The sequence below is a fragment of the Prionailurus bengalensis genome, chromosome A3 (assembly GCF_016509475.1).
Source record: "Prionailurus bengalensis isolate Pbe53 chromosome A3, Fcat_Pben_1.1_paternal_pri, whole genome shotgun sequence".
Taxonomy (NCBI): domain Eukaryota; kingdom Metazoa; phylum Chordata; class Mammalia; order Carnivora; family Felidae; genus Prionailurus; species Prionailurus bengalensis.
The window spans coordinates 98,504,332-98,531,005 of NC_057354.1; the positions used below are offsets into that span (position 1 = coordinate 98,504,332).

At 37.2% G+C, this 26,674-nt stretch overlaps 1 long non-coding RNA gene across 1 annotated transcript in view; it reads right to left on the reverse strand.

Annotated features, from left to right (window-relative positions):
• LOC122467004 overlaps window positions 1-12,017 on the reverse strand; it is a 34,504-nt gene extending 22,487 nt beyond the window's left edge. The window contains exon 1 of the long non-coding RNA XR_006292812.1: window positions 11,866-12,017. This is a non-coding gene — a long non-coding RNA (uncharacterized LOC122467004). The remainder of the gene's footprint in view (window positions 1-11,865) is intronic.
• Window positions 12,018-26,674: the final 14,657 nt, after the last annotated feature.

Genomic DNA, 26,674 nt, shown 5'->3' on the forward strand with positions numbered 1-26,674 from the left:
CAATGTGGGGCTCAAACTCACAAACTGTGAGATCATGACCTGAGCCAAAGTTGGCCGCTTAACTAATTGAGCCACCCAGGTGCCCACATTTCTTAAGTGGAAAGTAAGTACTGTACAGTGAGTAGAGAGGCTAGAAATAGTGTTGTATGTCATATCAAAAAAGGTCTCATAATAAATTCTAAGACATCTGAAAATGTAAATAACAAGATGGAGATCTATTAAAGGTCTCAAATAGATTAGTAATATGAATAGAAATTCAGTCAGACAGCTCAGAAGAGTGGCTACAAGCCTGGACACAGGGGAGTAGATGGAGAAACTAAGTAAATCACATAAGAGAAAATGTAAACCAGACCTAGGATAGCAGAAATCTGATAAGCAATTATGTCGACACAGTTAATACAAAAAGATTTATTGACTTGGGATGTAGGGATATATTTATGTGTATTTGTGTATTTGTGTGGAGGTGTAAACTGTCAGGGAGAGGGGATAAAATGGTGAAGAAAAATGTCATTGATAATTACTATAAATTGTAGATTACCTTATATGTCTCCGTCTTTTCTTCTCAAATAAATAGCAAGTTCCTTAAGTCAGTAATTTTCACACATTTTTAAAAATTGTGGTAAACTATAGGTAACAAAACCATGTTTAACTATTTTTAAGTGCGTTTTCAAAGCTTGTCATCCCAAACAAAAACTCTATAATCATTAAGCAATAACTCCCCATTGCCTGCCTCCCTCCAGCCTCTGATAACTTTCTAATCTACTTTCTGTCTTGATGAATTTGCCTACTGAAGATATTTCATGTAAGTGGAATCATATAATTTGTCTCATTTCACATAGCAAAGTTTTCAAGGTTCATTGATGTTCTTATGTATACTGGAACTTCATTCCTTTTCTAGCTGAATAATATTCCATATATATATATATATATATGTACATCCATATATATCCATATATATATATATGGATATATACATGTATATCCATGTGTGTGTATATATATATGTGTGTGTGTGTATATATATATATATATACATACACACACCGCATTGTATATATTCATGTATTGATGGTCACTTGGATTGTTTCCAGATTTTGACTGTTGTGAGCAAAGTTGCAAAACTGCAGTGAACATTGGCATTCAAGCATCAGTGTGAGTCCCTTTTTTCATTCTTTTGGAGATATAGGAATAGAATTGCTTGGGATAATTCTGTTTCACTTTTTAGGAAACCACTAATTTTTTTTTCCCGTATAGCCTACATCTTTTTATATTCCCACCGACAATGTATTCAGGTTCCAATTTCTCCACATTCTCATCACCACTTGTTTTTTCCCTTTAAAAAAAATTATAGCCATTCTAGCAAAAGTGAAGTGGTATTTTTTGTGCTCAAGGTATCTGTCTTGAATTCAGCATATCGAATATGTATGCATATAAAATTACATGTGTGTACAAATTTATATTTTATATACATGTATCTATATGTATAAAACTATATATTCAGAATTATATACACATGTATACAATTTGATCTTTAATTCAAATCAGACTAATTCTTATGGCCCAGAAATTCTTCCCCTATGTGTATGCTCAGAACTAATTTGTAACATTTTTAATAAGCAGCAAAACTTTTCTGGCTGTTGAAAACTAAATTGTGGTTATTCATGGAAGGAAATGCTACACAAGAATGAACTAGGTACTGCTACTATAACTTCAAAACAATGGGGGAAACAGCATGCTGAAAGTAAGAAGCTACATGTGAAATAGTACGGGCAATGTAATGCTACTTACGTTTCAAAAATAAGCAAAAATATATCATGTTAGAAATAGGGACAGATTTTTTTTTTCTTTAACCTTAGGTGGCTAGAGCCTGGAAGATGCTATAATGAGTGTTTTTGGAGTGCTGGTCATGTTCCGTCCTTTGATCTAGGTGCTGATTCCTTCGGTGTGTTCACTTTTTCAATATTCATCAAGTTATGCACCTAACAATTTTTGCACTTATCTTTATAGACTTGTTGTAATTAACAAAAGAAATAAAGAGACAAAGATGCAATAGTTTTCTAGTTGATACAGGAAAATTTTCATGGACTTTTTAAAAAATTGAGTAACATGAATTCAAACCTTCGCCCAGTCCTACACCAGACATGGGCATGGAGTATTGTATATCAAATATCAATGCCTCAGTCAGTATAACTGTAAGACTGGGGAATATATATTTCCATGAAGTGTGTTTTAATGATCCATATGATGTATAGATCTTATTTATGCCATTAATACACATTTATAAATGCTGTTTCCCTCTCCACCCACCATATTTGTTATGCTGCAAAGCTGAGGTTATTGTGTTGAGTAGTTAAAATGATGAAATTATAATATCATCTTGCAATCAGATAGAAGATTAATAATTTCTCTATTTAACAGGAAATTCAGAGAATCTTTTCATTTTCTTATTCAAAATAGCCAAAATATGTGCATATTCTTTTTTAAATGAAAGGTTTTTTTTATGATTTCATGAAGTATCATTAACTATAACTTATAGAAAGAAAAAAATTTATATTGGGAATTTGACTTAACATAGTGAACATACAGGTAATAGATGTTAAAAATACATTAAAGAGAAATTATAAATTGAGTTTCAACTGAAAGATACTAATCCAGTATTATTTTCTCCACAACTGTTATTGTGAAAAAAAAAAATTGGTGTGTTACATAAAATGTAAGTTTAAAAAGTCCAAGAAAAATCATGGTTATAGTAACTAAAATATGGTCAGTATATAAAGGTGGCCATATAGTATTGCCCCAAGAAACCAAATAAGGAGCTTATCATAGTAGAATTGAATTTAATTTGGTTGTTATAGATGATAGGGCTCCTGAAAGCACTTTTAATATTCTAATTTGTAACATTCCACACTGTCTCATTTAACTCACACACAGACCTATACTGTATATATGACACATGATAGTGTTCCAATTTTTAGATATAAAAACTGAGACCTGGATAATTAAATTTTCAAAGACTCCACAGTCAGTAAGGCAGACTTTGAGCCAAGGTCTTCTTCTTATTCCTAAGCAGTTTCTAGTCAGCTGTAATTCCTGAGTTTTCCTATTTGGAGCTCAAACACCTTTTGGCTCATTAAATATGCAGGTTTTTAAATCACACTCAGTCAGCCCCCAAGGATTCTGAATAATTAATGCAGATTTCTGCGACAGGAATCTGAATTTTCACCAGTTGTTGATTCTGTAGTGGTTACTCTGTGGATCACATTTTGAGAAACAATGTTGATCTGGTCTTCATTTTTTTTTTTTTACCTCAGTTCCTTGCCTTATGCTGCCCAGTGCTGCAGACACTGGCAGGAGATTACATGGTGAGAGGAAGAGAAAATGGAGTGTCCTGCTGCCCCACCTCACCCTGTGGCCCTGACAGTCCTGGTATATGTTTGGGTAGTGTCTTCACAGTTCCACCTCCCACCTGAGGGCTACACACTGTTTCCATCTTCTACCAGTTGACTCTTGAGCCCTGGGCTCTAGGAACTCCTTCCCTTTGTCCTTATATTCCTAGGAGTGAAAGTTTCCCTTGCTGTTGCTCGTGTTTGGGTTGCGATACCCTCCCCTTTTTGGCTTCTTTGCTGTTCCCTCACGATTTGAACCAACTCCCTGTGCTAAGTGTCATCTATTTTAAATACTAAGAGTGAGTTTCTCATTTCCAGTTTGGACCCTGACAGATACAAGTGCCATAATTTTTGTCCAAATGAAGCTAATTTATGATTCTAAATGCCAACTGAGTCAGTTATGCTACGTGCTATTCCAAATCCAGGCTATACCTGTTATCTACCAGCAGGGTCACGAGAATCTAATTGGTCACGTGGAGCCAATCCAGGAGTATAAGGGTTAAACAGAAATGTTCCTAAGACAGATCCTACTGAATTAGCAACTACGGACTTTATTTGTTCATTTACATGTGTATTTATTAAAGTACAAAGTTAGTACTAAGGTGGATAAAAGACCAAAAATATGGTGAAAGTCCTGGTTGATTGTTCTTGCTCACTAGGGTTGCTACACAAAAGCAAGCTAATGAGAAAAGATTGAAAGACTGGAGGAACTAGGTTCATTAAATCTTTCAGGAGTCCACCATCATAGTTTGTCTTGAGACTCCATGGAGGAGACAAATTCAAAACCCCAAGCCTTTTATTTTCAATTTCTATTTTATGCAGCAGAGAAGATACTAGACCAGAAAAGTGAAGTTCTTGCTTCTTGTCCCAATTTTGTCACCAACTCACTGAGTGACTTTGGGACTCACTTTCCCATGTATAAAATGAGTATGGAGTAAGGATATCTGTTCCTATTACAGAGTATGATTCTTGCTTCTTTTTTGCCTCCTGGGGCAACAAGAAATATTTACCATAAGATCATTCAGTGTTTGTGAAATATGAGACTGTTGAAAATGCCAACAGAAACAAATTAATTAGCTAAATATCCAGTAGCAGATATGCTCTTTACATTCAGAGATATCTTTCTCTATAGTAATCAGTCCTTTCCCTACTACATTAGCCAGACAACTTGAATTGAGCAGACTACTGATGCAAATTCTTTGAGAGATGATTATATTACATTTGCGCCCAAGATGTTTTATTCTAGAGTAAAAGGACTGAGCTTTATACATGTTCATCTTTGAAATGCATTTTTAGGAAATATATTCAAAGCAAAGCTTTGAGAAGATTTAAAGTTCCCTTAATTTATTAGTCATGGTGCACAAAATGTAACTAAATGTAAAATAGTGAGTTTTCTCATGTATCGTTTGGATTCACATATCGATTTTAATTTTTTTGAGTGAATTCTCAAAATTAACAGTGAGGAGAGGACTGAAGAACACGTGAAATATTCTTCTGTATAGGGAGAAACCCTATATACTGTCAGCTAACCCTGTGATTTCCCTAATCTGACATTTTACCTGGTTTAGGTCTCTGGAATTTTCAGAGGGTCTGACCCATTCAGCATCACTGTTCATTTTTCTTATTGAACTATCAATTTCCTTTGGCTTCTCTAGAGCTTCCCTTAACGAGATTAGTTCCATCATCCATTATTATTCTACATAGTTTCTCATTATTATTTTACACTTATCGTCTTGCTTTTCATGTTCTTTAAATCTCTACCTGTTATTATCTTCTTCTTAACATTGTAAGGGGAAACCACACTGCACTATTGTCCCAAATGCTCCACTGTTCACTCTCCACAACTGCATCTTCTAGGTAGTGAAACTGTTTATACTCCACTTGGAGTCAATTGTTAACATTTTGTCATATTTGCTTGAGTGTCATGTGGGTAAATGTCACTTTTCATAGGCCATCTGTTACTACTTAATTATTAATTTTCAAAATGTAATGTCACTGTTCATCAAATCTGTGTGTGTGTGTGTGTGTGTGTGTGTGTGTGTTGTCACTTTTGAGTGAATCTTATTCCTTGTAACTCTCTCTTCCTTATCTCCAATTCTGTTGCCCTTATTTGATACTTACCTCCAGGAAAAGTTCAATGCTCTACTGTATTAAACTCTAAAATTTGCGTAGTCACCTCGTGATTAGTTTTAATTTTTCCGTGGACACACTTTGATGAGCTAACTAGAAAAGAATTGCTGTGGACCTTTGGGGAATACCTTCTCTTGTGCTGTTTTGTGTTCCTTGGTTTGTTTTTTTTTTTTTTTTTTTTTTGCATTTAACTTTCCTCATCATTGGATTAGCAAAATCTGTAGTGTCTAAAGTAAGACCGAAGCAAGCATACTAAGAAGGAGATGTGACATATAAAAGAAGGAATTCCTGTAACTCTATATGATTCATCACTGTTACCTGAAGACTGGATTATGGCCTGGGAACACTGTCTTATGGCAACATTTTTAAGTAATTTTGTTTGTAGCATCCTGTCAGCATGCCTCTAAACTTAAACAGGCATGTAAGCAGTTTTTCAGTGTCAGGGGTTCTGCCAGCAGCCAAACATATTTTGACTAGAGTGCTTACCTCTTTTGTGTTCAGGTGTGTTCATTTTTGTTGATGTTTTTCTCCAGGATTTAATCCTTAAGCACAAAAGTAATATCATCTTCAAAATTCTAAACTTAATTTTTTTGTTCTTTGTCCCATACTCACTGAGTGACCTTATTTGTTACCACTTCCTCAACTACTATCTCTAGGTCATTAAATTCAAAATCTGTAATTGTAATCTGATAACCCTCCCATGAGATAAACTCCTTTCATAGTGCCTACTGGACATTTCCATCTGCAAATACAGTAACATTTAATATTTCAGTAAGAGAATTTAGTCTTTTGTAATGTACCATTTCTCCCCCAGTTCTTGTATTTATTTATATCTTAATGATACTACAGTCCAACAAGTACCCTAGAATTACAAACAACAAAAAGTAGCAACAAAAAACAATGTACAATATGTCTCTCAACCCTATGTAAATAGTCACATATTTGGTCAATTGTATTTTAGGTGTATCTTTCTTTTTCTTTTCTTTTCTTTTTCTTTTTTTCTTTTTTTGCCTCCATTTTGTCATTTGATACTTTTTTTAGTGTGAAAGTTATTGTCAAATTGGTTTCCATACAACACCCAGTGCTCATCCCAACAGATGCCCTCCTCAATGCCCAGCACCCACTTTTCCCTCCCTCCCACTCCCCTTCAACCATGAAGCCATTTATTCACCAAGGGTCTTCATTTTCTTGTGCTTGAACCTCTTAACTCCTCTCCATAGAAATGGATTTATGCCCATTCCAAACCATCTGTCACATTGCTTCCATTTTTTTTTTCTAGATTAAAGGTTTATCACATCACTTTTCTGCTTAGAAAGAAAATAAAGAAATAAGTGAATACTTCTTTTTGGCTTTCCATTTCCATAGTCATAGGATAAAACCTTTATTCCTGTTCCTGACTACATTTATATTCTCATTTATTATTAGTAGTATAACAGTGAATTTCTCTTCATCACATTGGATAAATCAGACTAACTTTCAGATAAGTAGCTTTGTAATTGCAATGACATTTGCCCTAAATGTCATTCCTCCCTTGTATTTATGGCATACTCATATACATTTTCCAGGATTTAGATAAAAGTAGATCTTCAAAGGATTCTTCTTTAGCAATTGGAGAGAAAGTTAATAGCTCACATATCACATTCAACTGATTTCATGCTAATGACAGATCATACTTATTTAAAGATATTTGGAAATTTAGGGGCACCTGAGTGGCTCAGTCAGTTAAGTGTCCAACTTTGGCTCAGGTCATGATCTCGTGGTTCATGGGTTTGGGCCCAGCGTTGGGCTCTGTGCTGACAGCTCCTAGCCTGGAGCCTGCTTCAGATTCTGTGTCTCCCTTTCTCTCTGCTCCTCCCCTGCTCACACTCTGTCTCTGTCTCTTTGTCTCAAAAATAAATAAACAACAACTACAAAAACCTTTAAGATATTTGGAAATTCAGATGTAAAGATACCACGTCTTCCTTCAACCCATTTACCCATCCTGGATTTATCCAGTTGTAGCAAAAGTCTATTACATAGCCTATACTAGATAGAATATTTATTTATTTATTTATTTATTTATTTATTTATTTATTTATTTTTAATGTTTATTTAGTTTTGAGAGACAGAGAACACGAGCAGGGGAGGGGCACAGAGAGGAGACACAGAAGCCCAAGCAGGCTCCAGGCTCTGAGCCATCAGCACAGAGCCCGACGCGGGGCTTGAACCCACGAGCCGTGAGATCATGACCTGAGCCGAAGTCAGAGGCTCAACCAACTGAGCCACCCAGGCGCCCCAAGATAGAATATTTGTAACCACACACCTTTAAGTAGAGAAAACCCTATTCTATGACCAAAAGGAATTCTCTTTAATCACAGAAGTGAAGATACATTTAAACAAACTTTAAAAGCTTATATATACACAACATAACATCATACAGATGGTATCAAGATAGCTCGGAAAAGAGAGTAATCATCTCTCTTTGGAGTATGACCAGGGAAGGACACCTGTCAGAGGTGATTTCTGATGATAAATATAAAGGATGAATGAGCTTGAACCAAGTATAGGGGACAACATATAGGATATCCCAGGGACAGAAGCAATATCTGCCTGTTGAGTTAATTGTTATTTTCTATTCAGTCCTTCAACCAACATTTTTGATAGCTATTATATGTAAAGAACATGTGATATTAAGGATTTAGACATACTCTTGAATTCAGAGTTCGCTGTCTAATATCATCACTTAGTATCTAAAAGATATATATCATTCAGTAATGCCCAAATGGTGGGAAGCAGCTTTCTTCCCTCCTAATGGTTGGTATGATTTAACAATGAGGCATCAAACGTACTGCAAGCAATTCATTATATGATTGTCTCCCACACTAGCTAACATGAAATTATCGGAAAAAGCTCTGAAACACCCAAAACACACTAAACTACCAAAACAAGAAAGTGATATCCTACTGGTTGAAATCCCCAAAAGGTTTATTTTCCCCTGGAAGCATGAAGATGAATGGGCTTTCTGATTTTTATCCCAGCACCTGTTCATTCCATTCACCAAGCTGCTTAATCATGTGCTTCAGCCAAAAGAATGACAGGCCATATTTCCTAATATGTTTTAGTAGTTAAAATTACAAAATAGTAGATGTGATTTATTTGACATAGCAACTATAATTTGGGACATTCCCAAATGTTCTCTGGGTTACTTTAGGCAAAAATCATCCTCTGGAAGGTGGAAATGTTTTTGTATGAATCCAGTCAAATTTTAACTGGATGCTCTAAAAGCTAGGAAAGAGAAACCATTGTTAATAAAATAGTAGTTTGTTTGTTTGTTTGTTTGTTTGTTTGTTTTTGCCATATGCATGTATCTACTGTGTTTAACAGTGAATTGCTTCTTATATTTTTTCATTGAATAGTTAAGCTGGTTTGCATTCCCTAGACAAATGCTTACTGACTTGAAACTACCTTTTTAAATGTGTGAGGCAGTCACTTTGGCCTGGTAGGAATTAGAGCCCATGTTTGGTTTTATACATTTCATTGTCTGGTCAAGTTCCTGTTGTATGTGGAGTTTCTCTTGAAGTACATGAGAGCATCTATATGAGAACTGACATGGGAGTGCCTGGGTGGCTCAGTTGGTTAAGCAGTTGATTTCAGCTCAGGTCATGATCTCACAGTCTGTGTGTTCAGGACCCACGTTGGGGTCTGTGCTGACAGCTCAGAGCATGGAGCCTTTTTTGGATTCTGCATCTCCCTTTCCTTCTCTCTCTCTGCCTCTCCTCTGCTTATGCTCCATCTTTCTCTGTCCCTCAAAATAATACATCAACATTGAAAAAATTTAAAAAAAGAGAGAGAGAGAACTGACATGGCTTAACAGAGAGAACACCAAAGGTCATAGGCAAGATTCTGCTCATGGCAGGCAAGTACTTTCGGTCTCTGAGAATAGCGTGCCAGTCATATTTAAAGAATGAGAAGTAGACACACCAAATAAGCACAAAGATGTTCAGTCAGTCTGGTGGGCTCTGATGATTTGTCCCCACTCAAATTGTCCCATTATAGTTGAGCCAAACTTTTATCAAAATGTCTAAACACAATGAATAAAATATCCTGTTGCCTTGTCAGATGAGTTATAATTCAGTAGTAAACCTACTGTTTGGAGCACATAAGAAATTTTTTTTTAACTCCCATTCTTTTGCATCATATTTCTTGCTGTATTACAAACCTATGTTCACTGTACTTTCAAGGTGACCTTCCTATAAATTAATCATTGTTTGTCTAACTCCTCGACCTCATTAAAATTCTGACAGCTCCAGTCTAACCAAATTTTGATAATGCCACACAGATTGAAGTAGGAGTTAGAGGCAGTTCTGAGTATTCTTTTATGAGGAGCAGTTAAGGATAAATGCCACATACTTACCAAATCATTGCAAGTTGCAAGTATCTTTAGCAGCTACAAATTCACCTACACACACACACACACACACACACACACACACACACACACACATATATTGGAGTGGCTATTGTTATTTTTTTAGTAACTTTGTTTTGTCAGATGAGAAAATGCCAACAAATTAGAATATAACCTACAACTGTACATTATAAACATCCCAAACTTAACAATAATATTCAACCTATAAACAACATGTCAGATTTGATTATCTTATAAAGGGTAGTGATTCCTAGGAGGCCAATCCGAAAGCTGTCTTCTCATTATTCTGACGGATAAAGGTGATAGATGGTTAGTGCTGGTTTTGTCCTCTCAGGTGACAAAGGGAAAGCTTGCCATTGCAGTCCCTTCTTTTCCACTACTATGATTTAGCCTGTTATTTCAAAAAGGGAAGTCAATTAACTCAGTGGTTACACAGCATTAATGAAAGGTTTCTGGACAACCTTTGCAACAAAGATGTTTTGATTGCCTCTCTACCTAAATATATCAGTTTATTTGTATCTTCTTTATAATTCCCCATAAAAAGATCATGGCCCAGAAATTAGTTGCTTATCTAAAGTTAATCTAGGAGATTTTATGGAAGAGAAAACATGTGATTTTTGAAATCTGAGACTGGTGCCTGTATTCTCTATCCCCATCAAACACCAAGTGATCTTTTTGTTACTCACTCTCTTGTATACAGAGGTAGATATAGAAGAGAGATTTGAAGAAGAATGAATTGACAGTGATCTCTCTGCAGGTCCTTAAAAATGCTTTATACCTCATACCTAAATGTGATTGGTACTGACCTTCAACAAATAGGATTAAATTCATGAAAAACGAGCTCCTTCCTTCCTAACAAAACCTGTTCACAAAGAACTGACCTGTGCTGGAAAGAGGCCTAAGTGCAGAATTAGATATTACCAATCTGATCCAAGTTGTTGAATGTTATGACCTTGGACACATCATTACATCTTTCTGAGGCTCATTTCCTACATTAGTAAAATCCAGATATTGGTCTAGCTCCCTTCTATCTTCAACTCGCTATGGCTATGTAATTATATGAACACATTTTCACATGGGCTCTCAATTGATATTTTATGCTTCCATTATCACATATCAACTCACAAATAATGGAATGTGATAAATTATATTATCTGTTAACAAAAATTAAAATAAACTTTTGGGGCATGTGGGTGGCCCCATGGTTTTGGCTCTGGTCATGATCTCATGGTTCATGAGTCTGAGCCCTGCATGGGGCTCCATGCTGCCAGGACAGAGCCTGCTTGGGATTCTCTCTCTTCCTCTCTCTCTCTCTATCCCTACCCTACTCACACTCTCTCAAGATTAAAAACAACGACAACAAAAACAAAACAAAACAAAAAACAAAACAAAAAACCAAAAAACTTAAAAACAAAGAAACAGACTTTTAAGGGTCTTGCCCACCACCATCCTTCCCCACCAAGAATGCTTAAATCTGCCCACCAGTAGTGACATTGGGCTTGGTCACATGACTTTCTTTAGCCAGTGAAATGTGAGTAAGGATAACATTAAGCTTTCCATGTGAAATTTCATAAGCTTTATAAGCCAGCATATAGTTTACCATGTCCCTTTTTTCTCTGCCAAGAGACCAGTACATTCCAGATTGAGTATGTTTTTTCAGCCGAGGACTAGAGTGAAGTCAGTTGGAGCAAAGCCACATCTGACAGGCAGTGGGCACATGATTAAGCAGGAAATAAGCCCTTGTCATTGTAAACCACTGGGATTTTGGTGTTATTTGTTTCCATTGCATAATGTAACATAAGGTAACTAATCTATAGTTGTATATTTGTAAGTAGTGTTCTGCATTTTCTACTTGTCTCAGATTACATAGACATGACTATTTCAATAAATGTATTACTCATATGTCATAGTTAACCATTATTTTTATTATATTAGAAATACCTGTGGTTCCTGTTTAGGTTGTTTTCCCCTCCTCTCCCATCCATGCTTCTTGGCCTGATCCACTCACTCCTGCCCTGTGAATATTTGTTGGGTTTGGACAGTGGGTTAATAATAGCAAGAGCCAGAAATGCAGGAAGAGTAAGAGGTCAGTCAGGTAGGTGTCCCCTCCCCCAGCCTTCTCCCTCACCATTATGACAGAGGCTGCATTCCACAGGACAAATCCTGTGAGATGGCCGTCCCTATTCTAGGGAGATGAGCTATGTCTAGGCTCCAGTGACCCAGTTCCCTCTCTTCTTCTATCAGGCCTAAGGTGGTAAATGGCTTCCACTGCTGCCAGTCTCTGGTGGCTTCACTACCCCATGTCTATGACTTCACCTGCTCATACCTCCTGAATAGCTCCTCAATAATTGAGTTTGATCTTCAAGCCTGAAGTCTGTTTCCTATGGGAAACTCAGTACTGTAGTGCCCTATGGATAGTTATTCTTTATGTAGATACATAAATAGTAAGTTCTGTTTAAGAATGAAATTGGTTTTGAGGTGCCTGGGTGGCTCAGTCAGTTAAGCATCTGACTCAGTATTTGACTCAAGCCATTATTCCAGGGTCATAGGATCAAGCCCACATCTGGCTCTATGGTTGGTGTGGAACTGCTTAAGATTCTCTCACTCTCTCTCCCTCTGCCCCCCTCACCCGCCTGCGTGCTTTCTATCTAAAAAAAAATTTTTTTTTCTAAAGAACAAAATTAGTTTCCGCTATCATTATTCAAATGGTATATTTGAATAATATCCATATTTAAACTTTTTAATCAACCCACTCAAATATATATCACCATTGTGTGTCTCCTTTAATCAGATATGCATATTGTCTCTCAATAAAAATTTCTGCCTCTTTTTCACTAAGATTATGTTTTAGATACGTCCATATATCTTTCTATGTTCTATTGTAGTGGGAATAGGATTTCATTAAATTTTATTTTCTAACTTGTGATTTCTGACATAAAGACACACTACTTTATATAACTGTATTGTGCCCAGTCACTTCCAAACACTTTCCTAAATCATTTTATATAAAATAATTATGGCTTTATTTCTATTCTTGTTTCCACGTCATATTTACATGGGCTAGAACTTCCACAACAGTGACATTTAATGTAGATGCTTCATAGTGATTAAAAGAAAAATCTTAATCTTGCCGTAGAAATGGGAACTTCTGTGTTCCTACAAAATCAAGGTCCCTTACACTCTTTTCACTCTTTCCTTGAGAGGAATAACTTTCCCATTATGTGAAAATAGTAAAACCTTCATATTCCTTGGGCTGTGTTTCCCAGATGACAGAGTCTCATCGTTGAGAAGGCACTGGGGGCGCTGCCCTGGTAGAACATGGATCTGTAAAGAAGACAGTGACCTCTGGGCAGCTGGCTGGTTAATGTATTAACACTGCATTATGACCTAGATTTCTCCATATCTAGGTACTAAAATCTAAGATGAGAAAATAAGATGTCCCTACTTTGGCATTGGTCCCAGTTATATCCTCCAATCCAGTTTAAATTTGGTAACCTAATTCTTTGAGAGTCTTCATTCAAAGAACCAATACCCCATCCACATTTTATTCATGATATTTATTTTCTTTATAAACACCAATCCAGCCTGAGAGAAGTAGTAACTAATTTGTTCCAACACACAGCTGCATTGTTATATGTCTGATTTTAATAGACAGGTCTTTAGCATTTGACTGTTCAGCACAAAATGACTGTAGTGTAGCCTGGATTCAAAGCCCTTACATAATTTCCTATGTTAAACATCTCATACTCCTATTACTCTGCCTTGCCAAATGATCTCTTTAGGTCAGATGCACCATTTTGTACATCTACATTTATTTTTCCTCACCTTCTACTCCATCTGTCTGGCATGTCATCCCTGATATGTTTGATTTTTTTTTTCAAAATTTTTTATTAAAACTTTCCTTAATTATTCTTGTAAGGTAATTTGCTGGGTCATGTTAAAATTCCAGTGAAGTCTGAAGTAATACCACAGGTACACAATAATTACAAGAAAAAAACAATTACTCTATCTAAGGTATATGAAATGCTTAGTATGATGCAAATGGTGGCTAAGGAATATGTATGTGTATTTATATACACATATGCCTACACACATCTGTGCACGTACATGTATTCATTTGCAAATACATATACAAACACAAATATTACATATAATCACATTTGGTATTTACAACATAGCTGCAAGGTAGATAATTTTTTTCTATTTTGAAAAATAGAAACTTAGATTAAAATATTAAAATTAATCATTATATGTGATTTAATTTCATCTATTGACCAAAACAAGCGAAGTGTAAGAAGTTTTTATTTTTTTTATGCTAGAAAAACAAGTTTTACATTATATGCAAATGGAATATTTAAATGCATTTTTGCTGCACCCCACTTTACCTGGTAAACATTTATCATAAAGTTGTGCAAAGTTCTGTTTGAGGAATTTTAAATGATTAGTGATATTTCTTGGGCCAGAGAGATATTAATGTATTAATTAAGATATATTAACAAAGTTGAGAGTATCTCTGGGAATAGAAGGGATAGACACAACAAAATGTAATCTGTGTGTTGATATAAAATGCATAATGATTTTATTTGCCTGATTTATAAAAGCCATTAGGGAAGTGGCCAGTGAAAGATGTTGACTGCCTCGAAGGGAGAAATGGACAGAGGGTCCATTTACCGCTGTCTCCAAGGGCTAAATGAGCAAACATGTCTAGGCAAATCCATTTGAAAAAAAGTGCTTCAAGGGAAGACAGGCAGTTACCTAAAAGTTATCAAAAACAAAGTACTCACTGCTGGTGGCATTTTCTCCTCTGGAATTCTGTGTTCTGGAACTATTATTATGACAGAGAAGACCGTGTCCCTGAAATCATTTAGACTGATTTTCATAGGACTATATGTAAATGTAGTTATGAAGGGATTAATCAGCCATGTGCTCAGAGAATTTGAGGGCAATCCTGGCTGAAGGGTCTCTGTGCAGCTGCCTGGGCAGATTCCCAGGTTGCCAGTGTATGAACCAATTTTCATTATTTAGTAGTACATGTCTTTGCTGTTCCTAAAATTCCAAAGGATCTGGAGAAATGAGAGATGGTTTATTGAGGTGATTCTTTGAATTTCCCCTTTTCTGTGGACACTAAATTCAAATACTCTCTAAAATCTGTCATTACAGCAATTTTTAAACAGTGTTCTTGAATATTGCAAAACAGGCAAACATGAAATAGTTTACCACCTTAAATTCTTAAGAGAAATGAAAAAAAATATGAAAGACAGAATTGCTTCTCTCCTTATACAGCCTTAATAATCATAATAAGAAGTATTCCAATTTGGCATGCTGATGTGTTTTTTTTTTAGTTTTTAAATTTTTTTGTGTTTTAGAGAGCACGTGATCAGGGGAGAGGGGCAGAGAGAGAGAGAGAAAGAGAGAGAGAGAGGGAGACAGAATCTTAAGTAGGCTCCACATTCAGTGCATAGCCTGATGTGAGGCTTGATCCCACAGCCCTGAGATCATGACCTAAGCTGAAATCAAGAGTCTGATGTGCAACCAACTGAACCATTCAGACACCCATTTATGCTGATATGTTTGAGGTGAGGAATCAAATTATTAGCTTCTGCACTGATGAAATGAAGGGAATATTAGCCCTTAATAGTTTGGTTGGATACGCATTGTCATCTGTTTAAGTAATTTGTTATGATCACAATTACCCTGGCTGCATGAATGACTTTGATCAGTGGGATGGTGGCTAACATGACCTTAATGTCCCCATCAGCTTGACTAAATTTTAGATAGGTTTCTTCATAATTGTAGGTTCCTCCCTCTCAGAGCATATGCTTTAGAATACTTGAAATGCAAAATTTGTTCTCTGCCCGTGAGAAGTATAAATCTTAAAAGCCAGTTGCCAGTTTTAAGATGTAGGAATATCTTTCTCAAAGACCTGGGAGCTTTTTGAAACCTAATCAAGGAAGATAGTAGACCTACCTCCCAAATCTCTGTGAATGGGTTGGAACCTAACTTAGAAGAGCAACAATTAACAACCACAGGTGGCCTAATCACACTGACCAACCTCCCAGCTAAAGCACTCTAGTACCCTTCCACTAGCTCACCCCAACATTTAAATATGCTTCTGCCTTTTGTTTCAGTAAAATTGAGTTTGGTTTCTCTCCCTTATTGCAATACTCTTAAAGTTTCCTTGCCTATTTAATTCTGTCCAGGGCAATTTCTTTGACAATGGCTAAATGACGTGTAAACATACTTTAAGAAGGGAGTCGATTCTGGCACCTGTGATTTCAAAATGGAGTTTCTTTTGCTTTTCAATCTCTGAGCACCTAGTTATAAATATTTTTTCATTCTTTCTACTCTTATACTGACCATATAAAGGCTGAGAACTTACTGTTGATAATTGAAATCAAATTTTATAGTTAACTTGGTTCTCATGACCAAGCGTAATCTTAGTGATCTAGTCAAGCATAAGATGGTCTTGATACCTGTAGAAGTTAATTCAGGTCATGCGTACATCTTTCTTCTAAAATTGAGAAAAAAAATAATCATAATTGAACTACTATTCTAATTCACATGGTGACTATTCTAATTTTGACATGTAAAAAATTCAGGGGCGCCTGGGTGGCGCAGTCGGTTAAGCGTCCGACTTCAGCCAGGTCACGATCTCCCGGTCCGGGAGTTCCAGCCCCGCGTCAGGCTCTGGGCTGATGGCTCAGAGCCTGGAGCCAGTTTCCGATTCTGTGTCTCCCTCTCTCTCTGACCCTCCCCCGTTCATGCTCTGTCTCTCTCTGTCCCAAAAATAAATAAACGTTGAAAAAAAATTTAAAAATTCAGGTTACATATATTGGCTTGTGTTTCAAAGAAGTTTCCCTCGTTCCTATAGACTCAATGAAATAAGGTGGCAGAAAAGAAAAAAAATGTATAAGTGATATTCTGGGCCCAACATATACGTAAACAAATCTCTTATCCAGCATGATTGCCAAGGATTCTTAAAGGTCACAAACCCAATGTACAATCTGCTAAGGCCTCACTTTTTTACTGCCAGGTTTATTAGCAGAAGTGACAACAAAATCTGTGAATCCAGAAAACCTTAGTTAAAATCATAGTTGGTGGCTAAGCAAAGTTTTACCAGAAACTTTCCACCAGAATGAGACCACAGAAGAGAGATCCCAGAGGCAGATTGGTAAGGGAAAAGAATAAGACTCTAATGTGGGGAGAAGAGTAAATTAGCTGACCCTGAGCAGTGGAGTTTTAAAGGATGTCTATTACTGTCTTTTTATAAACTACTAAAATTTGAAATATAGGGATTGAAACTCATGAAAAGAGAGGTTGATAAATTGTTGGAATAATAGTCCTGAATTTTAAAATCTCTCTTCTAGTTCACTAACAAGGGAGTCTATAAGTTTCTATTTTAATTTTGTTTAGTGTTTATTTATTTTTGAGAGAGAAAGAGAGAGAGACAGAGTGTGAACAGAGGAGGAGCAGAGAGAAAGCGAGACACAGAATCCGAAGCAGGCTCCAGGCTCTGAGCTGTCAGCACAGAACCTGACAATGGGGCTCGAACTCACAAACAGTGAGATCATAACCTGAACCGAAGTCGGATGCTCAACCGCCTCAGCCACCCAGGTGTCCCTATATGTTTCTATTTTAAAAGACAGAAGATAGACTAACTCACCTTAAGAACAGCTATTTCTTGGGATTATCTAGTTAATGGATAGTTTCCTCACTTTAAAGAGAAAAAGAGTAGGCTCTGTCCTCTGACCCAGGAGGGCCTTACACATAGAATATGGATTCATCATGTATGAGCAAATCCTCCTCATCCCAAAGGGGAGAGTAGAAAGGTCCTTAGCCAGAAACCAAAAAAAGAGTTGTAACTGTAAGCACATGTAGAAGGCAAGTAAAATCAAGAAAGAAAGGAAGCATTCTTCCATAGGTTTGCCAGACCCTGGGAGTATTGGGTTATCTGAGATTAGGTAGGGGAAGACAGAAATCCCACAAGTGGCTTCTGCCAACTAACTGCATGGAAACAGAAATGAACACGATTCCTATTACTTTGGATTGCATTGGGAAGAGGACCAGAGAACTTCATTTATATGATATTGACTGAGTGTGGTTTTAACTCTTGTCTACAGCAGCCAATTCACAGTATTGGCTGTTCAAGCACAAACAACCTTCCAAATCCCTCAAATGAAATCACTAAGAACCAGTCATACTTCTAGTTAAACATTCTATTTGTATCTAAATTCAAAAATAAAAACATCATTGTGTCATCCTGTATATATTTCAAGACCAACAGGCTTCATCAAATTTAGGAGAAAGGATGGCAACCAAAGAGACAAAAACATCATTATCAGCCTTTGCTTGGAGAGTCCTGGAACCAGGTGCATCTCTCTCGGGGTGGACTAGGGATGCAGAACTCGATGGCAGTGATGATCAGTGTCAAGCCCAGACCTCATATTTCCTAGGTATTGTTGCAGGTGAAGTCTGTCCCTCATTTTTTTTATCCTAATGTATGACTTCCTAGCACCAAATGCTGACTCTTGGTTGTCGTTGTTGCTGTTGTCTATCATGTGTAATACTTCTAACCTTGAAACTGAAAGAGTCAGCTTCAGAAGTCTGATTTAATATACTGCCTACATTGTTAGCCAAGAATGGTCTGTCTGTAGCCAACGTAGACCCGTATAGCTGGTGCTGATTGGAGTATAGAATTTTTGCCTGAAGTCATGCTAAGGGCAACAGCATGTCCAGCCTTGTTTCCAAACCTGAGCCCAGGTGGCCAGAGCAGACTCTGCCAACTCTAATCTCACTGTTTCAAACTGCAACTTTGGCCTTAGAAGTAGCACCAGATCTAGCAGAGTCTCAAAATAGGATTCTATTTTTCTGTTGTATGGTTGGCGAACAGCTGTTAGACAGATTTGTTTCAGGCAGTGACAATAAATCATTTTTCTCTGTTTAAAAACAATTTAAGTTCTTATTCTTAACTCCTTTGTTTAGGAAGAGAGGCTGAGCCTTTAGGAAAACCTTCTGGCTTAAGCTAATATGTTTGTGAATCAAATATCCATGAAAATAACACATGTTGAGTCTTCTTATATTTACATTGTTTTTCTTTTAAAGTATAAATGAATGCAAAGATGTACTGATATCTTAGTTGAAAATTTGAAATTTGAGTTTGGAGTTTCTGATAAAATCAGGAGTTTCCTTGGGAGTGACCAGTACCTCCTTTCTGTAGCTTCCAGTGTTTAATATGGAATAAAGTTTCCTTTAGATAAAAACTTACAGATAATAATTTCTGTTTCTGCTGCTCTGAAGCAGCAGACCAGGAACTTTAGTTTCACGTTCATGAAAAATTTTCATAATAATATTCTGTACAGTAAGTTGAAGTATGGGAAATTGTCATACTTGAATATTTTGACTTTCAAAAACAGGAATTTCATACTCTTCAACCTAATCAATATCCCTGAATCCATTTTGCTGAAGGAAAAACTAAGGAATAGAGAGTCTAAGTAGCATGCTCCAAAAATACAAAGCCTGCGGTTAATACAACTAGTGTTCAACAAAGTCTCTTTTGAGTTCAAACTCTACCAACTTGAGGATCCACTGACTTGAGGTTCAACCCTGAGTGTCTATTTATTTCAGAACCCTCAAGCTGTCATGGTTTCTGTGTGGGGGGCCGGGCCCCGGTGCCAGGCTGAGACCGGGTCAAGCAACGTTCCCTGTTGACTCAAGCCAACCCGGTGGTTCCCCCTCCCATTCCCCCATTTTCAAGGGCATACGAAAGCCTTGTCAAGGCTGAGAAAGTTAATTCCTGAAGACTGTGGTCTGCAGGTGTTGGCAGTAATGCTACCTCCCTTTTTCTACCCCAAGTCAGATAGAAACAAACATGGGAATTGTGTTTTGCTAGCAATCTTATCAACAAGGTCTTGTGACCCATCTAGAAAATGCACAAGAAACACAGAACTAAATGTTTTGGTGGGCAGCAATTATGTGAAACCTGTTTATTCTTAGAATGACCTAACCCATAAGAGTCTGGTTATAAAAGATTGTGTACAGCAACAATAAAGCCGTCACTTGGGCCATCAGCCCAGGGGACCCTCCTGTTCCCAAACTTTCTCTTCTCTCTTTTTTCTTGCATTCCCCTACCCTCAGGACACTGACCTCGGTGTTTGTTGTGCCGGCCGCAACATTTCTGCAATCAAATCAATTTGGTAAAAAATTCAGCCTTGCTAGAGTAAGAGTCCTGAGTGAAGGTTAGATTTTTTTTTTTTAATTGGAGTATAAGTGACATATTAGTTTCAGGTGAACAACATAATGATCTGATATTTGTATACATTGTGAAATGATCACCATGGTAAGTCTAGTTAACATCCATCAGTATACATAGTAACAAAATTCTTTTTTCTCTGGATGAAGACTTTTAAGATTTACTCTAGGTAACTTTCAAAAATTTAATAATAGTAATATTAACTATAGTCGCCATGCTGTACATTACATCCCCAGGCCTTATTTTGTAACTGGAAATAATGCCTTTTGACGTTCTTCACCCATTTTTCCCTTCCTTCCATCCGCACCTCTGGCAACCACCCATCTGTCCTCTTTGTATCCATGATCTTGTTTTTTGTTTTCTTTTTATTTGTTGGTCTTTTTTAAAATCCTTTTAAAGTTTATTTATTTTGAGAGAAAGAGGAAGAGAGAGAGAGAGAGAGAGAGAGAGTGCACCAGTGGGGGAGGTGCAGAGAGAGAGAATTCCAAGCAGGTTCTGTGCTATTATTAGTCAATGTGGGGCTCAATCTCACCAACTGTGAGATAATGACTTGAGCTGAAATCAAGATTTGGACACTTAACCAACTGAGCCACTCAGGCGCACCTATTTCTTGATCTTTTAAATTCTACATATAAGTGAGATGATGTTCTATTTGTCTTTCTCTGACTTACTTTATTTAGTATAATGACCTCAAGTCCATCCGTATTATTGCACATGACAAGATTTCATTCTTTCTTTATGGTGGAATAATATTCCATTGTGTGTATACATCGCAACTTCTTTATCCACTCATCCATCAGTGGACACTTAGGTTGTTTCCGTGTCTTGGCTGTTGTAAATGATGCTACAGTTAACATGTGGGTACATAAATCTTTTTGAGTTAGTGATTTTATTGTTTTGTATATATTCCCAGAATTGAATTGCTAGATCATATGGTAGTTCTATTTTTAGGTTCTTGAGGCATCTCCATTCTGTTTTCTATAGTGGCTGCACAAGGGTTCCCTTTTGTTCACATCCTTGCCAACATTTGTTATTTCTTGCCTTTTTGATAATAGCCATTCTAACATGTATGAGATGATATCACATTGTGATTTAGATTTGCACTTTTTGATGATTACTCATGTTGATCATCTTTTCATATACCTTTGGCCATTTTTATATCTTCTTTAGAAAAATATCTATTTAGATTTTCTGTTCATTTTTAATCAGATTGTTCTTTTGCTTTTAAGCTGTATAAACTCTTTATTTTTTGGATATTAACCTTTCGTCTTACTCTGTGAACTACATGGAGTCAAGCCTTTCTAGTTTGGCTTTAAGGCAGAGAGCAACTCCCTCCAGGATCAGAGAAGGGAAAACCAATATTCCCAGAGAAAACAGGCAGAAGGCTTCTTGGGCTGCCATCTTGCTGGGTTTTGAAAAACAGATAGGAGTTTGGAATGTTGGGGTGGGGAGTTTATTCTTGGTGCACCAGCCTTTCTGAGTGTTAGTGTGATCTGATCTAAATAACATTTAAATTAGCTTCCTCAGTGCATACCTTTGGCTTTTCATATTTTCCTCTTTTCTCTCTTATCCCTTTCAGTTCTAACTTGAGGCCTTTTTTATCATATTCCTACATTATCACAGTTAAATGTGACCAAATCTGAAAACTACCAATTGAACAAATCATACAACCAACTACATATGAAATATTGTAAAAGGAAGAAGTATGAATAATCCAATATATAATAATAGCAGTAGACACTTTTAGTTATCTAAACAGAATGTAAAGATAATAAGATCATCTAAATCTGTCTTTCTACAAAAAAAATCATACTCTCTTTGGATGGTTTTTATTTTAAGGCTGCAAAATATTTAAATCTTTGTGTTCGTTAAAAATAGTATATCATAAAACCAAAAGATTTATCTATTAAAAATGGATTAGATGTGTGATTTAGCATACAAATCGGGAACTGATAAAGTTAGATCTATTTGTTTCTTTAGCTGTTATCTCTGAGCCAGTTCCTAATGAACAGATTTCCCAAATAGTATTTATAGCATGATACTGTTCATGTGGAGATTAACAAGTGTTTTGTGTGGGGAAACTAAAAATGGCCCTTATGTTTGAGAAATACCAAATAACTCACCCCCCCCCTTTGAAAGATCCACATTATATGACATGTTAAAGTCTTTGAAATTCCCCAGAGGGGAAATAAACTGTGTAAAAGAATTTAACCCATGGTGTACTACATTCTTATTGCCGAATCTCTGTCCTTGGTGATTTATTTTTTCCTTCATAGAAGATTTATTGAAATTTGTTGGACCTTATTTTGGGTTAACACTGAGTCAGGAGAGGAAGATTCGAACCATGATCAATCAGAATATTTATTAAGCAATGATTATGTTTAAAGCCTTCTGCTACCTGCTCTCAGTGAAACATATGTTTAATAAAATGTTCTTGCTCAGAAGTTGTTTACTTTCTCAATAGGACAGGTAGACCTTTCTATGGTTTAAAATGTGTCATCCAAAAAAGTACTGAAGTTCTAACATTCAGTATCTGTGAATGCAACTTGATTTGAAAATAAGGTCTTTTCAGATGTTCTAGTAAGATGAGATCATTAGAAAATGCCCCAGTCTAATACAACTTTGTGAAAAGGGGAAATTTGGGCATGTACACAGGGAAAACACCATGTGAGGATTGGAATTATATTGCCACAAATTCAGGAAGTATCAGAAGCTAGGAGAGAAGCCTGGGACAGCTTTTTTTCCCAGTACCTTCTGAGACAGTGTGGACTTGGCAGCACCTCGACCTCAGACTTGTAGCCTCCAAAACTGTGAGGCAAATAGCAGTTGTTTCAGTCTTTCCGTTGATGGCACTTTGTTACAGAAGCCCTGAGAAACTAATGCAGACATATTCACAAAACAGAAACTAAAAATATCGTTCATTGTCTCTGTCAAATGACTCAAATAGGCAAAGGTTGTGAAAGGAGTTCAGAGGAAGGATGCCAGTGCGAAGAGCTAGGTGGAAGGCTGAGGAAGGGAGGAAGAGAGGAAGATGCTATTGGTTACCTACTAAGAACTCAACTTCATCCTTTTTTTCCTTGCTGACAGAGCCTGTCTTCCCCAGTTAGTATTGAAAACACTGAATATTTGCTTTTTTACCTACTACCCTCCACTCTCTACTCTCTCCACTTGCACCCAGAACAATGGCTTATGATTCCCTGCTGGCCAATGGGAAGTGGTAAAAAGTTTTCAGGGGCTCTGGAAAGCCTTCCTCCCTAGCAAAGGGATATATTGAAGGGAATGCATTGTTTCTTCTTTGCTCTGTATGGTTATAATTACAGGAAGCTGGAATCTCCATACTGTTTGTGCTCCAGTGGGGGAAGAAACGGCTGAAAGACAGATGATAACACACATGAGAAAGCACTAGAGTTCTTGGAGATACCAGTATGTGATGGCCCCCAACTCTTGGCACACCTTGCAGCCAGACTCTTTTTTTTTTCAACGTTTATTTATTTTTGGGACAGAGAGAGAGCATGAACGGGGGAGGGGCAGAGAGAGAGGGAGACACAGAATCGGAAGCAGGCTCCAGGCTCTGAGCCATCAGCCCAGAGCCTGACGCGGGGCTCGAACTCCCGGACCGCGAGATCGTGACCTGGCTGAAGTCGGACGCTTAACCGACTGCGCCACCCAGGCGCCCCCAGACTCTTTATTCATAAGTTAATGTAACCCCTTAACCATTTTACTTTTAGTTAAATATTATATTACTTACAGAGATAAAGATATTCTTAATGATATGAAAGAAAAGAAGGAACACAGAACAACAGGAGCATGGTGTGGTCTGGAGGTAAAGGGCTCAAACGATCTTCAGAGTCCATGTGAAATTTCTTAAAAAGTTTTCCTATTTGAGGATCTAACTTGAATGCCCCACCCCCTTTGAGACCATTGCTGATTTGCATCCCTTCATTTTTTGAGCTCACTCCCTCTTACCAAACCTGAGTTACCAAAACACTTAATCTCTGCCTTCTTAAAAGTTCGTTGTCTTTTGTCTGTGTGTCATAATTGCTAATGTATGAATTCCTTATCCAGCTATCTGTCACATAACTCAGTTCAGCCTGGTACCATGTAGGAACTCAATAGACTTATTGTGTGAATGAATGGATGAGTGAATAAGAATGAATAGAGGTTTCTTCATTATTTCAATCATATAGATCTAGACAAAATTATTCCATTCCAAATAATTTCATGTTTCTGTTTTCTGTACCAGGCATATTCCTATGTGTTAGGGATAGAGCACTGATTTCTGGCTCTATATATAGGGGAAAGCTATTGAGTACCTCCAACATGACTAACTTGATCAGATTTTGGCAGAATTGTTGAAAATGGTTTGCTTGTGGGACACCTGGGTGGCTCAGTCAGTTAAGCGTCTGATTCTTGGTGTTGGCTTAGGTCAAGATCTCATGGTTTGTGGGGTGCCTGGGTGGCTCAGACAGGTAAGCATCCGACTTTGGTTCAGGTCATGATCTCACAATTCATGAGTTCTAGCCTGGCATTAGGCTCTGTGCTGACATCTCAGAGCCTGGAGTCTGCTTCAGATTCTGTGTCTTCCTCTCTCTCTCTGCCCCTCCTCTGCTCTCTCTCTCTCTCTCTCTCTCTCTCTCTCTCAAAAGTAAACAAACATTAAAAAAAAAAAAGATCTCGGGGCGCCTGGGTGGCGCAGTCGGTTAAGCGTCCGACTTCAGCCAGGTCACGATCTCGCGGTCCGGGAGTTCGAGCCCCGCATCAGGCTCTGGGCTGATGGCTCAGAGCCTGAAGCCTGTTTCCGATTCTGTGTCTCCCTCTCTCTCTGCCCCTCCCCCGTTCATTCTCTGTCTCTCTCTGTCCGAAAAATAAATAAACGTTGAAAAAAAAAATCTCATGGTTTGTGAGATTGAGCCCCACATCGGGCTCTGCACTGACAGCAGGGAGCCTGCTTGGGAGTCCCTCTCTCCCTCTCTCTCTGCTCCTCCCCCTGCGCTCTCTCTCTCTCTCTCTCTCTCTCTCTCTCTCAAAATAAATAGAAAATGGTTTGCATGAGAACTGGTTAGGAGAAAGGAAGGAGCATGATTTCATAATAGTGTTGATCATGGATGATGGAATACTATCAAGAATCAGTAAAGGGGTGCCTGGGTGGCTCAGTGGGCTAAGCGTCCAACTTCAGCTCAGGTCATGATCTCACAGTTCATGAGTCTGAGCCCTGTATGGAGCTCTGTGCTGACAGCTCAGAGCCTAGAGCCTGCTTCAGATTCGGTGTCTCCCTCTCTCTCTGCCCCTTCCCTGATTGCACTCTGTCTCTCTCTCTCTCTCAAAAATAAATAAACATTAAACAAAATTAAAAAGAAAAGAATCAGTAAAAAAGGTGCTAAGAATAACATAAAACAGGTGAAGGAGGTAGCATGGAGTTGGTGAATAACTGGAGACAGAAAAGAGAATTTGTCATTGTGTATAGATTTTTTGACTCCGGTTACTAGATAGTGACTAGGTGAGATAAGTAGAAAAGAAAGAGTAAAGTTTTTATTACAGATGGGGAAGATAGGAAGTTCAGTTTCGGACATGCTCTGTCTGTGTGCCGGGCTGAGGCTAGAGCATTACATTGCTTGACATCAAAGAACACTGGATATCCAGGCAAAAGTGCCTCGATACTATTCTTCAGGCAAGAGGGAAGAACTTTTCATGGAATGTTTGGCATGTAATTCTCTTACCTAAGTTTTTATGTAAAAGACACTTCCAATTCTTTAGGGATATGTTAAAGGAAACACATAGGTCATCTGAAAGATAGTGGTAAATTTCATGTTATTAAGAAAGTTTGGTTTCATTGCTTCCTACAGCTAGTGGATGATGTGGATTAATATATAGAAGCAAAACAAAAAAAAAACTATATGGCTTTGTTATTAGATATATAACATAGTTAGGGCTCTTTCCTAGTAAATATTCAAAACAAGTTCTTCCTAATAACCTCAATAGAAGAAAATGAACATGGATATCTTTATAATATCCCATTTCTGGTATTATAACTAAAGGTCAGTTGTCATATTAGCTAGCATCTGATATTTCAAGGGTTTTTAACTTATCAAATAATGTTCATCAAAAATTTGCTATGTCGTTTTTCGGCTTGATTGTAAAATGTTTTTATTGTATGGAATATGTATACTATGTTGAGTTTCTATATGTGGAATATGTATACTATGTTGAGTATACTATGTTGAGTAAAGAGAATAATGCCATCCGAAACCTGGAAGAATTTGGGGATAGCCTCTTTTTTAAACACTTAAGTCTAGAAGAAGCACTTCACACAGATACTTAATTCATTTTAGCTTTTGTCATTTAAGAATTATAATTGCACATTCACAACAAATTCCTGGTAGATCATCCACTAAAGGCATTACTGTATGAAATATTCCCTTGTAAATGTTAAAAAAAAAAAGTCACTTCTGTAACTCCAAAGGAAACAGTGTGTTCGAATAACAAAGACAGTCATTCAAATGA